This window comes from Notolepis coatsorum, assembly GCF_963971535.1.
Source record: "Notolepis coatsorum genome assembly, chromosome: 4".
Classification (NCBI taxonomy): domain Eukaryota; kingdom Metazoa; phylum Chordata; class Actinopteri; order Aulopiformes; family Paralepididae; genus Notolepis; species Notolepis coatsorum.
The window spans coordinates 70,247,507-70,264,740 of NC_140168.1; the positions used below are offsets into that span (position 1 = coordinate 70,247,507).

General features: G+C 43.7%; 1 protein-coding gene across 1 annotated transcript in view; it reads right to left on the reverse strand.

Annotated features, from left to right (window-relative positions):
- Window positions 1-17,234, reverse strand: part of LOC311226920 (uncharacterized protein) — a 47,861-nt gene that overhangs the window by 24,783 nt on the left and 5,844 nt on the right. The gene's annotated exons all lie outside the window — the stretch shown is intronic.

A 17,234-nucleotide genomic window follows, 5' to 3' on the forward strand; every position in this document is an offset into this window, starting at 1 on the left:
ATGTACTGCAATGAAATAGTCCTTAGCGGTAGTGGTTGAACTATTGAGCGAGACATTGAGTTAAGTAGGCTTGCAATGTTGACATTTTGGAGATTCCCCTCAAAGATGAAAATGGACCTCATTCTCGAACACAGTTACGAAAAAGTTAAGAAATATCTTCAAGTTCCTGGGACAATTCTGGCATTCCTGAATGGTTTTTTATCTGAGATTCCTTCTTAGCTAAGAACAGGATTTAAGAATGCAGAAAAGCGTTGTAGATATGCCAGATTGGAGTGCGACTGTGTTCTTAACCTCTTTAGCCCGAGCGGCCGTCGGCGGACCGCAGATGACATCACGTCATAAATCCATGTCTACAGACTGTACGAATAAAAGATTTTTCAAATGTAGCCAAGAGTAAAGACCCTAATCCTGTCAAAACAGCAATCATAGTGTATATTTTCAACAATACGTTTGTTTACCAATAAGTTACATTTTTATTAACTCTTTCAGCGCCGGCGGGTTGTCCATCGTTTGTTCCTAGCACGCCAACGCTCTAAGTAAGAGATAGGAGTGCGTCACCTTGTTTGTAGAGCTATATATATATTCTATATTATAGCTATGGATACAATACTATGGCCCATTTGACAGCAACTATCTATCGTTCAATATGTGAAAAAGAATAAATGTTTTCATCCATATGTTCCCGTTTTATACCGTGGTGAATATAAGTATAGTTTTAGAGTGATCCTGTCTAATCCCAGAAAACGACAATATGCAGCAATACGTACATTTCACTAAAAGCGTTGCCGTTTCTCGCCTGGACACGCTACAAATCGAAGTAATTTTTTTTTTTTTTTTTTTTATAAACTTCGATTTTTTTTTAATGTTCGAAGCTTGTGCCATCGAACGAAGCTTCGAAGCTTCGAAGTATTTAAGACAGCCCTAAACGTTACATACACATGTTGTGATCGAGGTGAAGTCATGGTTGGATCACAGCAGGATTGATGTCATATTATAGCCCTTACCTTGTTTGTTTGTTTGTTTATTTACACATATAAAAACAATTACATATATAATACAATATAATCCACAAGGGATGTGTAGGAGAATTGCCTAAAAACCCTCTAGGGACTTGCATGTGGCATTCACCAGAAAGCAAAATTACACTGGTATTATATCAAGATAAAATATAAAATCCCGCCCCCCCCCCTCCCCAAACAAACAGACACAAGCAGGTCTACATAGACACCGAAGCAGGCACCCATGCCATACGATTTCTGGTATAGAGAAAACAACTAATGACAGGAAGAATATATAATAAAACGAAAATACAATAACAAAATACAACAAGCCATCAGACCAGTTTGTAAAGGAAGTCCATATGGGAAATATTGGTGATCTAGGAGATGAGATTTCAGTGCTCTTTTGAATTTCCGAAAAGAAAATTCCAAAATATGTGGAGGCAAAGAGTTCCACAACTTTGACCCTCGGTAGAGCAAACAAAACTGAGATTGGGAAGTGCGGGAAAGGGGTGGTCTAAGCAAACAGGAACTACGTGTGGGGTAATTATGAATTTGGTGATTGTGGGCAAACATGTCATGAAAAAAAGGGACAAGGGCTCTGTTTAAAGAACTATGCACAAATAAACCAGTCTGGAGATGATTCACTTGATAAACACGGAGTATACCTAACTTATGGAATAGAGGCTGAGAAGAATGACTTCGTTGAACACAGCTGATTATTTTTAGAGCTCGTTTCTGCAGACGGTATATGGGCTCAAGTTTGGTCTGATGAGTACTACCCCAAACTAAATTACAGTAATTGATATATGGGTAAACCATAGAGTAATATAACATTGTGGCAACCTCGGTGCTCAGCAAGTGACATGTTTTTCTAAGAATACCAATACTCTTGGCCATTTTTGTAGTTATGGCTGTGATATGAGGTTTCCATGATAGGGATTAATCAAGCAGAACACCAAGGAATCGTGTAGAACACACCCTAGCTATGGGGATGTCATTGATCACTACTTTAGATGAGGAGTTAAAAATCACAGATTTGAGACCAAAAAAAATGAAATTCGTTTTTTTAATGTTTAGTGATAATTTGTTGCATTTAAACCAAATTGATAGTTTGTTAAGTTCTTCATTTATGACCCTAATGATGGTATCAAGATCTTTATGTGAATAGAATACACTTGTGTCATCTGCAAATAAGATTTTCGACAGCCTGTCTGAGACGTTAGGGAGGTCATTAATATATAACAAAAATAACAAAGGCCCAAGAATTGAACCTTGGGGCAGACCGCAAAGTAAAGGAAGAAAAGGAGAATTTATCCCATTATAGGATACAGACTGATCTTTAAGGTAACTGGTGAACCATAGCAGTGCATTGTTTTTTATTCCAAGATGTGAGAGCTTCTGCAGGAGGATATGGTGATTGACTGTATCAAATGCCTTTGATAAGTCTAAAAAGAATACTTATAGTGTTTTCCTTTCGGTCTTTAGCTTTGTATATTTCATTAATTAGATGTGTGATTGCCATATATGTTGCATGTTTCTTTCTGAACCCGTACTGGTGAGTGTAAATAATATTGTGCTTATTAAGATGTTCAATTAATCTTTTATAGACAAGCTTTTCAAGTATTTTTGACAAGGTAGGTAGGATGGATATAGGTCTGTAATGGTTGAAGACGGCTGGGTCATCATAGGGCTGGGCGATATAACGATAACGATAAATATCGCGATATATTTTAATAATCGATATCGAATATCGAAATTTAAAAGATTTTTTTTTTTATATATATATATATATATATATATATATATATATATATATATATATATTTTTTTTTTGTGACCTGCATCAGGGCAGTTTTAAAACAAGAGACAATGGACAGACTTGTCTTTCTTGCCTGCAACTTAAAGTAATGGCTTTGCTTGTCCAAATGACAATACTGACCAAATTGAGATTTATTTTTCTCTTGTCCATTTATTTTGTTTGCTTTCTAATTTAAAATACAGTTTGAAACCGTCTGTACACAGTAGGCTATGTGTGCTAGCAGAACTAGACTCCAGTCACGAGTCACGGTGCACATGTGCGGTGGTTTGTCCACCAAAAAAGCGCCAAAAGATCGAAAATAAACTAGCAGAGCCAGAACTGTTCAACTCCCCTGGAGCCACAGCCAGCAGAGAAGCCGGTTTACTTTAGCTTTTAAACCAGCTGCAGCCTGAGAACTGGAGTGTGAGGGGATGTAAGGTCGCTTTCACACAGGGGCTGTTTGGTCCGGACTTTCGGACCAGAATTCGATAGTCCGGTTTTTCGGGTCTGTGTGAATGCGCGTCGAACTCGGTCCGCGGACCAAGCAGGCGAACTCTGGTCCGCCTGAAAACGTAGGTCTCGGTTTGGCTTCAGCGGACCAAACGCGAACCAAATATAGGAAGTGATTATTATTACCACTGCTCGCAGCACTCACTGCAAAACAAGCACACTGCATCTAATCTATCTATCTATCTATCTATCTATCTATCTGTCTGTGCATCTTGGGAAGAAGGAAGAAAAAACGCGGCTTATTATTATTACAGAGGCGCGCGGCTTATTATATTATTAAAACAGCTACTTGTGGGCACTCATAAAAACACCGTGGTCTACAAGTTGTTTAGCGAGAGGATGGTAATGTGCTTCAATAGAACAATGGATCAATGCCATGTCAAAACTCGGCTCCGCAGTACACACAGACACACACACGCGCGCGCGCACACACAGGATCGCAGCCACACACACATTTCCACTGTCCAATAGACAAGCGCCCTTTTCGACCGCGTGACATTGTTCAGAAGGTCTCGGTCCGCCTCACAGAAACCTGTGTGAAAACAGGCGAACCAAATGAAGAATGCAACAATGTTGCAACTTCACCCCCAGAACCGCACCGAGTCCTCCAAAACTCTATGTGAAAGCGACCCAACACTAAAGATGGCGGCAATGACAAAGAATTGCTGCAAAATAAACATACATCTGTTGTTAAAAAAAAATATTAAAAAAATTTAATACTTATAACAATTCGATAATTATCGATATCGAGAAATATGATAACATTATCATATCGTTATCGCGATATGATTTTTTTCCATATCGCCCAGCCCTAGGTCATCATCTTTATAAATAGGGATGATCTTAGCTATTTTAAATTCCTGTGGGATGATTCCCTTCTCCAGTGATATATAAAAGATATGACATAATGGCTTCACAATGGATTCTTGAATGGATATCAGTAATCTACCTCCAATACCATCATAACCCGGAGAAGAGTCCCCCAGGTTGATCAAGATCTCCCGAACCTCATCCTCTGTAACCGGCAAGAAATTAAAACTGTCATTGATTGGAGGATTCATAAACTGAAGGGGACTATTTTTTTTTTTTTATTCCAGGGCTTTTTTGCCCCCCTTAATTGATTTTCGGGGGCTTTTTTGTATTTCGGAGGCACAGATTTTTTATGAAAATTAACAAACTTTTTTTTTTACAGTCTTCGTCCCCATGTTTGATAACGTAATGTCAATGTATCCATATATAGGGCTCTACGCTAACCTTTTTCCCAAGGAGCACATGTGCTCCTAAATAAAATTTTAATAAATAAAATCTAAATAAAAATTTAGGAGCAGTGAAAATTGTTCAAGTAACACAAGAGTTTATTAACAAATTATTTATTACATGCATATTATACTGTGCCTGTGCATACTAAGGGATAAACATCTGTGCAAATAGCACATACCACCAAAATCACAAATTGGCCCATGCCTAGACGCAAAGGATATCGGTTGTCAAGCTGCTTTTGTATGTTGTAGTCTTGTCACGATACCAACATTTTGACTTTGATACAGATAGGAAAGGCAATGGAATATATTATTATTATATAGAACATGGAAAATTCTTTATACAATTATTTAATTCATTATAATTGAAACGCTATTGAATAATAGTTAAAGGGGAACTATTTTACTATTTCTTTCACTATTTGGGCACTTTTACACAATTCCTGTGAGTCTATGGAACACCTCTGTAACATATATATTTTTTTTTTATTCATTGTTTGGTATTTCTAATCAAGTCCTCAAAAACAGCATTTTTCTACCTCAAGATCTCGAGCCGTTTTGAGCCTGGGCTCCAACCACTGTGTGCAGCTCATCTTGTACCTCGCCATTATCATGCAGCGGTGTCTTTCTGACATCACAAATCATCACATTTTCAAATGACTCAGTTCAGTGAGGGTGAATATTGTGAGAGGAGAATTGGAAGAATGTGCCAATATGAGAATTAGAGACATAGATCATATTAATATAAGTTCACATAGCTAGGAAACAATGCTAAACACTCAAAAAGGCCATTTATAAGATAGTTCCCCTTTAATTGATAGTTAATACAATTATTCTGTTACAGCTACAACTGAGCTATAATTTATACGTATAGCTACTGTCCATCAATGTCTTCCTTTTGAAATAAATAGGTTCAGGAGAGAGAGATGTAGAGAGGGAGAGAGAGCGAGACACACACACACAGATAGACACAGCTATTCTCAGCCCCCCTTTCCTCCGAGCGTTCCCAGTGATGGCTTACTTACTATGTGCGTGTGTGTGTATGTGCGTTTGTGCAAACGGGAACGGGACACACATCTGTGCAATAGCACACCCGTCACACCACCAAAGTCACTGGCTGGCCCACAGACAGTGTACGTGTATGTGCGTGTGCTAACTTCGCTAACGTTATCCGTCTCTCTTTTGCTCAAAATAAAAATGAATGGGCTTCATGGCTGGCTGAATCTTTAGTGTTCTGATAACGATGGCTGGGCAGCGGGTATTGCACTGTGTATTGCACAGTGCAATACTCCAATTCAGCCATTGGCAATTCAGCCGTTGGGTGGGGGGCGCTGTTGAGCGGGCCTGTGACCGCCGGACCTGAAAGCGCCCCTGGCTCTGCGGCTCTGCAGTTGCATACTGTTGGGAGCAGCACGGAGTCTCGACTTGGGACTTATTTTATTTGGAATATAATGACTGTATACGCAAAAGTAGCCTAGTTTTAAGTTAAAATATTATAAATCTACATGCCTTGAGGATGTCACTCTTTATATAGCCTGCCTATCAGGCAAAAAAAATTATTCTAACGGAAACACTGATACCGTGATATATACCGTTACCGTCTATGCTTCAAATTATACCGTGATATACATTTTAGACCATACCGTCCATTTGGCATTTGGAAAATTTTCGAGTGCATTTTGCCCCAATCCCCCGTTAATTTCAAACCCTGATCTGGAGCATTTGACGCACCTCAATCCGATCGGGACAACCGCTCGTCTTGCCCGACAAAGAAAAGTCTGACCGGAGACATTTGATCGACGCACAGGCCAAGATACAAGGTTTCAAAGGGTGCTCGATACCGCCACCTGGGAGGATGCAGCCGGTATTGCACTTTGGCGATCTCAGGATGATTCCCCATGTTAACCCCGATGTCCGTGTGCCTGTAATGAATGGAAATATCTAATAAAGGAAAAACGATCAAATAACGAGTATACTCGTTGTTGGCGTTCAAGCGTTGGCTCCCAATAACGAGTAAACTCGTTGGCGGGGAATAAGTTAATATATACGTTTTTTTGATCGGTTTTCATTTTTTTCGATTTTAATATTCTATTCAATGTCACGGACCTATATGTTGCCGTTAAAAGGCATACTGGGACCCAGAGGGTGCAGTACCAGCCAGATCCTGCTAGGTGTCTATATCGAGAGTGCAGTAAACCCTGTTCCAGACTGTGTGTTACGTTTAAACCGCTCGGGGCGGAGAATCTTAGTACAGGGAAGCCTAGGGGTTCACTGGATCGCATTGAATCGTGTCCGGGACACTCGATGCATGTGTTGTGTCGGATTATGTCGTGGACCAGATTTCAAACCTTTATTTATACTCGTGAAATCAGATGGACATCAGATGGACCAGATGGCGATCAAACAATTGGAAAATTCTTTTTGGAATAGCCCCGATCAGAGGTAAGGACTATCTGACGTCAATTCCAGCTTGATCCTGCAATGATTTCGAAATAAATATTTCACCTCATTAGCAAAAATATTGTAAAAACATTAAGTCTGCGATAAGCTATTCCACCTCTCTCTTGTGTGTGTGTGTGTGTGTGTGTGTGTGTGTGTGTGTGTGTGTGTGTGTGTATAAATGTACTATAGGCTACTCTTTTTGACTATTAGGCTAATTATGTTTAACAATCCTGATTCCTGAGCGTATTTTATTCAAAAGGAAGATATTGGGTCGTTGGTTTACTGTCCCCTAATCCGTTGAGGGACAATAGGCGCTCTGCATCTGACAGCTGGAACAACCGCAACAGCTGCTCTTTGAGCGCTGTTGTGTTCTGCATGGTTAGCATTATTGTTAATACTAGGTTATTACCACCGCCATGTTCTTGGAGGATGGAATAAAGACTGAGGAATAACCACACAGCCTACTGACTCCTGCGTGCTTATTATAATTACTAATGGTCCAAGTGTGGACATTACAAATTGGCGACGATGTCGGTTTCGGTACCCGCGCCGGCTCCATTCCTTCCTGACGTGGGGGAGCCTGCAATACCATTTGCTACTTGGAAAAGGATCTTCGAGAATTACCTGAGGGTGATTAATGCTACGGGGGATGCATGGCCGGATGCGAGGAGATTGGCGATACTGCTACACTGTCTTGGAAGTGAGGGCCAGAGAGTGTTTTACACGCTACCAGAAGTAGGCACTACTTACGCGAATACGCGCACGCAATGACTGCTCTCGACCGGCAATTTTCCCCTAAAGTGAACACGGTGACAGCGCGCCATAGATTCAGACAGCGCGCGCAGAGACCGGATGAAAGTGTGACGCAATATATTTCTGCATTACGTGAACTAGCCGCGACATGCCAGTTCGGGGGGATGGAATCCGAGATGATACGTGATCAGCTGATCGATCGTGCCACCCTCACTGTGATTAAGGACAGGCTTCTGCTGGAGGAGAATCTGACACTTACAACAGCTATTACACTAGCATGCCAGTTCGAGTCTGCTGTTCAGAGCTCTGCCCTATTGAGCGGGGCGCAGTCACAATGGGCGCAGCCTACTGCTCAAGGGACTCCGGTCCAGGCAATCATGGGGACACAGCGCCGCCGCCTGGGGAAGGCAGGCAACTACAGGGCTGGAGTGGGGAGCTCAGGGACTGCTTCTACTGACACAACTGCATCGGGGCAGCAGCGCCGCTGTTTCCGGTGTGACTCCTCAAGCCACCTTGCAAACTCTCTTACGTGTCCAGCTGTGAAATCAACTTGCAATACATGTGGTAAAACAGGACATTTTTCCAGAGTCTGTAAATCCAATACTAATGATGTGAGTGAGGTAACTGTGCCCGAGTTGACCATTTGTAATATGGACAAAATATTCTGTACTGTAGATATTGAGGCACCTCCTGGATGCAAATGTAGTGTTGATCTACTAGTAGATACAGGTTCGAGTGTGTCAATTTAGCCAGAAGCGCTATGTCAGAAATACTTCACCGATTGCAAGTTAACTGAGCCTAGGATTAGGTTAGTTACTTATTCGAGAGAGCCCCTGCCAGTGATAGGCTGTCTCACAGCTGCTGTCTCCCGTGATGGAGTGTCTGTCCCTGCAACGTTCTACATTGTCAAAAGTGGATCCCCGTTGTTAGGAATGGACTTGGTTAGGTCGCTGGACTGTCATATTGTAGGGGGCTCAGTGCTTTCTAAGAATGTCCAAGTGCAAGAGACACAGGCTGCTCCCACTACAGCTGAACCAGTGGGATGTGTTAAGGGGTTCATCCATAAAGTGGAAATTGATGACAGAGTGAAGGCAGTGCAGCAGAAGCTGCGTAGATTACCATTGAGTGTGCGTGATGAAGTCTCAGCTGAAATACAGAAGCTGCTGCAGGCAGGGGTGATAGAGAAAGTGGATGCATCACCCTGGGTATCGCCCCTTGTAGTCGGCCGAAAGAAGTTAGGGGGCATCCTAGCTTGTGTGTAGACTTGAGGGAGCCCAATAAGGCAGTTATAATGGATAGCTGCTATCCCCTGCCACATATGGAGGAATTGTTTAATGAGATGCGAGGGGCTACAGTGTTTTCACAGTGTGATCTTGCTTCAGCATACCACCAGTTACCGCTACACCCAGACAGTAGAAACCTGACTGCGTTCATTTCACACGAGGGACTGTTTAGGTACACTAGAGTTCCCTTTGGACTTGCCTCTGCGCCAAGCGCATTTCAGAAGATGATGAAGACCATCCTGGAGGGACAACCAGGCTGCCAGAACTACTTGGACGACATAGTGGTTTATGGCAAGGACAAGGCAGAACATGATGCCAACCTGCGAGGTGTCCTACACCGCCTGAACGACGTCCCCCTCCAGTTGAACATGCAGAAGTGTGTCTTCAGCCAGCCCAGCCTCCCGTTCCTAGGGCACGTGATCTCCAAAGACGGGCTCCGGCCGGACCCGGACTCTGTTTCTGCCCTGAGCGACGCACCCGCCCCACAGGATATGACTGCCCTGCGCTCTCTCCTAGGTCTGGCTGGTTGGTTTAGTAAGTTCATTCCTAACTATGCCGCCATTGTTGAGCCTCTCAGGGAGCTCCTGAGGACTGGGCCGGATGCTGTATTCACATGGACTGAAGCTGCTGAGAAGAGCTTCACCACTCTGAAGACGACCCTGGTGAGTAGCCAAGCTCTGGCATTTTTTGATCCTGCTCTGCCTACATTTGTGTCCACTGATGCGTCGGACTATGGACTTGGGGCAGTGTTGACACAGCTGCAACCTGACAATGCGGAGCGCCCAGTCGTGTTTGCTTCCCGCACTCTCTCACCGGCTGAGAGGAAGTATTCCACAGTCAAAAAGGAAGCCTTGGCTTGTGTGTGAGCGGTTGAGAGGTGGAGGACGTACCTGTGGGGTCGGCGGTTTACCCTGGTCACCGACCACCAAGCGCTGACAACTCTCCTCGCCACAAGAGGAATGAACAGAGCGGGCATGAGGATAGCCCGCTGGTCCTCTCGACTGCTCACCTACCAGTACGACGTGAAATACCGCCCGGGGAAGATTAACTTCATAGCGGACTGCTTGTCGAGGCTACCTGTACCAATGGGAGATGAGATGGAGCCAGAGCCGGAGATGATCGCGGAGTTGTCACCTGCATTAGGCCTTCCTACACAACTACAGAGCTACACCACACGCGACTACAGGCGTCTCTCCATTCGAGCTACTCCGAGGAAGGAAGATGCGGACCAAATTGACCATCCTGCCACCCCAGAAGTTGGAAGCGCATGAGGAAGTCCAGAAGACCGTGAGGGAGAGACAGACAGCAATGAAAATCTATGCCGACGGCAAGAGGGGAGCGGAGAGACCGCGGTTCAAGTGTGGAGATAGGGTCCGCGTTCGCAAGCCGATGCACGTGCACAAGGCTGATGCACGTTTCACAGACCCGCTGTCCGTCCAGAAACAGATAGGGCCTAGCACTTACATTCTGAGTGACGGAAAGAAGTGGAATGCCTCCCACCTGACCCTTTATCCAGAAAACGCAATGTGGCCAGCAGACGTTGGGCAAGAGCCACCAGTCGTCAGAGAACCGGATCCAGGAAGACAGACACGGGATAGAAACCCCCCGGTATGGTTTAAGGATTATGTAGTGCAGGGTTCAGGAGAGCAGGCCTAGGGACAGAGACCAGTAGGTCTGCCAGGCGACAGTGTAGAGTAGACTGTCAATTTACGTTTTTGATTTTGGTTTGATTCAATTGGTTGAGACATTCCCATTCCTTTTCCCATCTGCTGTGAATAGAGTACTAACCTTATGAGAAAAAGGGAGATGTTGTGTTCTGCATGGTTAGCATTATTGTTAATACTAGGTTATTACCACCACCACCGTTAGGCGGCACAATAGGCACAAGAGGCTATAGGCAAGAACTAGAAAGTGTGTCCAGTGTGTATGTACGCGACACGCGAGTGAAGCGAGCATGATGTTGATGTTCTTGGAGGATGGAATAAAGACGGAGGAATAACCACACAGCCTACTGACTCCTGCGTGCTTATTATAATTACTAATAGTCCAAGTGTGGACATTACAAGCGCGTTGTATTTGCCGACTGCTGGTGGTTCTCTCAGGAATCCCATCACTCGGCGAGTAGTGGAGGAATCCAATGCTGCGACAACATGATAATATTTAGTGTCATCCACAGTTATTCCACGGAGGTGAAATTGTGCCTCGATGTGCTGAAACCATGGGGCCGTGTCATACTGCCAAAACTCTGGCAACTTGACTGTAGCCGCATACACTGCAGGAGCAACAGCTGGTGGAGCCTCGTTATCGCTCATATGGCATAAAAAAATTGTTTGGTTCCTGTTGGTTGTCGGTTAAGGCCATGGGTAGGTAGGGAATTTATTTAATTTAATTTTTTCCCACGGCGACTATGGATAGGGAATTTCTTTATTTAATTAAAATGTTTTGGTTCGTGTTAACGTTAGATAATGTACAAAATAAACGTATTTCCGCTGCTATAGACGTCGCTCTTTTATTTTGGAACTCCCCGACCGGAAGTTATTACCCTCGTTATCTGCTTGAGTGCCCGGTTGGTTGTTGGTTAGCTCCGTTAGCGTGCAGCATATCATCAACACCAGCCATGGAAATACTGTTTTCTAAATTGGGGAGGCTTTTAATCGTCAAGGTAAGAGGATTTTAAGTCATGGTATCCATAAACTTCAATTGGTTCGGATCCTTTGAATGAAATGAGAATGTAAACAAAAACGGCGTCACGTTAGTAAGTATCACTGCATTGCGTAAAATCACTGACTGCGCCCCAAGAGGAGTGGTTCGGCAAAAAATAGTTCCGAGTATATTTGCTTAGAAAACGTAATTGTCTAATTCAATTATTTTTTATTTCTCCACGTGGTAAATACACAGGTCACAACATGTTTACAGGAACGTTTTGGAGTTGTATTTGGAGTGTATTTCGTGACTGTATGGCACTGTAGGGAACGTCAGGGTACAAGTCTGACCCACTTCCAGTGATGAAGCTAAGCTATGCTAACGGAGCGGCTGTTCCCTAAAGGGGTCCCCACACGGCGAGCGATTTTAGCCAGGCGACCGATTTTTTTAGCGAGCCGACCGACATAATTGTATCGCCTCCATTGTTATGAATGAGAGAACCCACACGGCAGGAGATTTTGAAGCGACGGTCGCGCAGCTATTTCTGTCGCCTCGCTAAATATCGCCTCGATCCTATTTTTGGAGGCGACGGCACAAGGACAATGAGGAAATAACATGACTTCTACACTAGAAGTAGTGCAGAAGTTCTACTGGTGTATCATTTGTACACCTTTAATGTATCAATACATTCATTGATCAATCTACGTATTATTACCATGCTACTTATGTTCATTATTATTAACGGGAACAATTTAAATAAATAACGTTAGTTTGAGAAGCTGTAGTGGCCGCTTGTCATTAACTAATAAATGAACAATGCGCCACGATGCACCTACTAGTGTTTTTATACTCGGGTAACAAAAGAAGTTGTGGGTATTGACAGAGTTTAATGTCCAGGCTGCAGCTGATGTAGTTTGTAAGGTTTATTGTCCAAAGAAAATTATGGTTGAGAACAAAACAGTTTGCGTCTTCCGTGAAAAAAACACTCTCTCAGCAGCTGCATAACAATACTTGTCCTAGGGCTGGGCGATATAACGATAAATATCGCGATATATTTTAATAATCGATATCGAATATCGAAATAAAAAAAACGTTTTTTTTTTTTTTTTTTTGTGACCTGCAACAGGGCAGTGGACAGACTTGTCTTTCTTGCCTGCAACTTAAAGTAATGGCTTTGCTTGTCCAAATGACAATACTGACCAAATTGAGATTTATTTTTCTCTTGTCCATTTATTTTGTTTGCTTTCTAATTTAAAATACATTTTGAAACCATCTGTACACAGTAGGCTATGTGTGCTAGCAGAACTAGACTCCAGTCACGAGTCACAGTGCACATGTGCGGTGAAAACAGAGCGACACATAGCTTATTATACCTGAGAACGGTCGCCTCTGGTGTGGGGGGCTAAGCGATTGTCATTGAGCGACAGGCGATCACATCGCCAGGCGACGTCTGTCGCCCGCCGTGTGCAGACCACTTAAGCCTAATGCATGCACAGAGAAGAAAAGGGTATGTATCTTCTTGTCTAACTCCAGGGAAGATGGCAAATAAGCTAATTTCCCAAAATGTTGGCATTTTCCTTTAAGGGTATCTACTATAGTGTATATAGATACTGGACTGTAAAGGACTGTGAAGCTATGCATCCCCCACCCTGTACCCCCCCCCCCCTTCATGGTGCTTTGACACCCGAATTTCCCCAAGGGTATCAATAAAGGATCATCTTATCTTATCTTATCTTATCTCACTCAGACGCAACCTGCCCTCCCTATCCCCCTCCACCCTCTCCTCTGACATACTATCCGCTCTACCTTTGAGTGACACCTTCTCTGCTCTCTCCACAGAGATGGCAACCTCCACCCTCCTTTCAGCCCTTGCAACCTCCTTCAACAAGCTCTGTCCCCTCGTTGAGAAACCTGCCCGCCGTTCCCCACCCAGTCCATGGCTGACAGATCCAGTGAGAGAACAAAGACAGGTCCTGAGAGCAGCTGAAAGGAAGTATAGAAAGTCACGCCTCACTGCTGACATCGACACATATCACAACCTCTTGTTAACATTCTCCAAAACCATCACTAATGCCAAAGCTTCTTTCTTCCACCATAGGATCGAGGCCTCTGCCAAGAATCTTCGCAAACTGCATGCTACCATGTCCTCCCTCCTCACTAGGGATGGGTATCGTTAGGATTTTATCGATACTACTACTCTTATCGATACTGCTTAACGGTTCGGTACTTTATCGATACTCTTATCGGTTCTTTTAGATTATTATTTAAATATATTTACATTTTAAAAAAAATTATAAATTATTATTTGAACGGCTTAAGGCTATATCTGTACTTGATATTTGTTTGTTGTGTTGCATATTTGAAATAAACTTCAATCAAATCAAACCCCCGGCCCCCTCTTAAAAAACAAAAACCTGTGTTTAACCTGGCCATCTATAAAACATCATGCTAAAACTGTGAAACAAATGTCCTACTCCCCTAAAGAAAGAAATACATAGCAAACATGACTCAGTTATGCAATAGTGCTGCTGCTTTTTATTTTGTTAAAATCTTTTAGTTAATAAGACTACAAAATGACTACAACGATTTCACGACGTTTTCCTGTCCACGCCGGAAGTGCATCGGATACCTACCTTAACGTTACATTTTCAACAACGGAACAGATTGTTGCTAATTAAACACTTCATGGAAACGGAGTAACGTTAACGCTATGTCGTGTTCATACGTGTAGTGTAGTATGAACTCGGCGAGTCGGCATAACGTTAACGTTAGTCAGTTTCAGTGTTGCTGGATGGTATACTCTATTAGCTCCGTAGCTAACGTAGCTAGCCACGTTAACGTTAAATGTTCAACAACAGAACAGATTGCTGCTAATTAAACACTTCATGGAAACGGATTAACGTTATCGCTATGTCGAGTTCATAAGTGTAGTGTAGTATGAACTCGGCATAACGTTAACGTTAGAGTGTACCATCCAGCAACACTGAAACTGACTACTAGCTCCGTAGCTAACGTAGCTAGCCACGGACAGGCACCTCCAGTCCCTACCCGTGTATGTGTGAGTGGCTCGCGACAAGTGTGTGTAATGGCTTGCTGCGGCTCGCTTCTCGTGCAGAGACAGAGAGAGGATCGTTCGCAACTTTTAAATAATAATAATAATAATAATTTCTCTAGAGTATCGATAGCAGTACCGAGGACGTCGGAGCTTATAAATACTCCGGTATTTTCTAATATAGTACCGGTTCTAGGGGTGGGAATCACCAGTTTCATCATGATACGATACGATATCGATTCTTTGGACAACGATACGATATTTGCCGATATCACAAAGTCTCTCACGATACAATACGATACGATTAGATTCAGGTGCCTGCGATCGATATGAGATGATATCATATGCCCATTTAACACAATCAGTTATGAGACTCGCCACAGGATTTTCAAAATAAGAGTATCGATATGAATCGATCTTATTACATCGCATCGATCCGATTCGATCGTTGATAATTACATCGATGTATCGATCTGGATCGATGTATCGTCCCACCCCTAACCGGTTCCCGTTCAAAACCGGGGTCCGGGGGGCATCCCTACTCCTCACTCCCCCCCCACCCCCCCCTCCCTCATCTTTCTCTGCCGAAGACTCCTTCTCCCAACCCCCACCCATTCCAAATGCTGAATCGAGAACCTCATCCTTCACTCTGTCATCTTTCTCTCCCATTACAGAAGCAGAGACCCTGACACTGGTAACGTCGAACCGTCCGACTACTTGCCAGCTGGACCAGCTACCCTCCCCACTCCTCCAGACCATAGCATCAGACATCCTCCCATTCCTAACTGCAACCATCAACTCCTCACTCAACTCGGGGGTGGTCCCCACCTCCCTAAAACAAGCCAGAGTCACGCCGCTCATAAAAAAACCAACCCTGAACCCTACCATCATAGGCAAACTACCGTCCTGTCTCTCTTCTCTCCTTCCTTTCTAAAACACTTGAACGTGCTGTATCCAACCAACTTACTGCTTATCTCTTACAGAATGACCTCCTAGACCCTAATCAGTCAGGCTTCAGGACTGGTCACTCCACAGAGACAGCCCTCATTGCGGTCACAGAGGCACTTCACTTAGCAAAAGCGAAAGGCCTCTCCTCTGTCCTGATTCTCCTAGATCTATCTGCAGCCTTCGACACAGTCAACCACCAGATCCTCCTTGCGGCCCTCGCAGGAATGGGAGTGGCTGGCTCTGCGCTGACATGGCTGTCATCATACCTCAATGACCGCTCCTACCAAGTGTCATGGAGAGGGACCCTGTCGGCCACCCGCCCCCTGCGGACGGGTGTCCCCCAGGGCTCGGTTTTAGGACCCCTTCTCTTCTCCCTCTACACTAAATCACTAGGTAACATTATCACGTCTCATGGCTTCTCCTACCATTGTTATGCCGACGATACTCAACTCTTCCTCTCCTTCCCTCCCTCAGATATCCACGTCTCTGAGCGGATCTCGGCCTGTCTGTCCGACATCTCCGCCTGGATGACGTCCAACCACCTCAAACTGAACCATGTCACCCCACTTCTTAGGGACCTGCACTGGCTCCCCATTGCTGCACGAATCCGCTTCAAGGCCCTCGACCTAGCATACCGTGCGGCAAAGGGAACCGCTCCCGCCTACCTCCGGTCAATGGTCTCTAACTACACACCCTCAAGACCCCTACGCTCTGCATCTTCTGGCCGCCTCAGACCTACTCCTATCCAAGCTCCGGGAGGGTCATCAAAGAGAAGTCGCCTATTCTCAGTCCTTGCCCCACAATGGTGGAATGAACTACCCACCCCAGTTAGGACAGCCGAATCACGTCCAATCTTTCGCCATCGACTAAAAATGCACTTCTTCAACCATTATCTGAATTAAAAAATATATATATATATAAAAAAAAAAATCGAACCCTAACTAACCGTACTGTCATGCACTTGTCCTAATAAACTAACCTACACTGTAGCACTCAACACTTTGATGAACATTGTTGCTCAGCTGATAGAGTTGTGCCCTTCCTGATGGCTTGTCGTACAGAACTTGTAAGTCGCTTTGGATAAAAGCGTCAGCTAAATGACTAAATGTAAATGTTATCCTCTCCTTGTGATCACTTTGTTTTAAGTCTTGAATATACCAAGGGAATTAAAATGTGAACGCAAATATAAATTGCAGACCGCCTGCTGCGCCATCGGACTAAATTATATATTTTTTTTTTATTTTTTTTATTTGCTTTCAGAGCCAGTGCTTAACCTTGATTTACCCGTTGAATGCCACCATCCACTTCAATGTTAGCTTAAAAACGCCTAATTTATGTTTTAAATTATGGCTGTGTGTCTAATCTGCCCGTCGCTTATCAATGACTCGTTTTCCAGTCAACATTGTCGAAGCGGATTGTTTCTTTATCGGTTCATTTTCGTTTTATAGCATTTTGAAAAGCCCTCGTTTAAGGAAAATATAAAGATTCCATGATAAGACATTTACTGGAATATTCTAGAATACACAAAAACGTTGTCATTTTTCG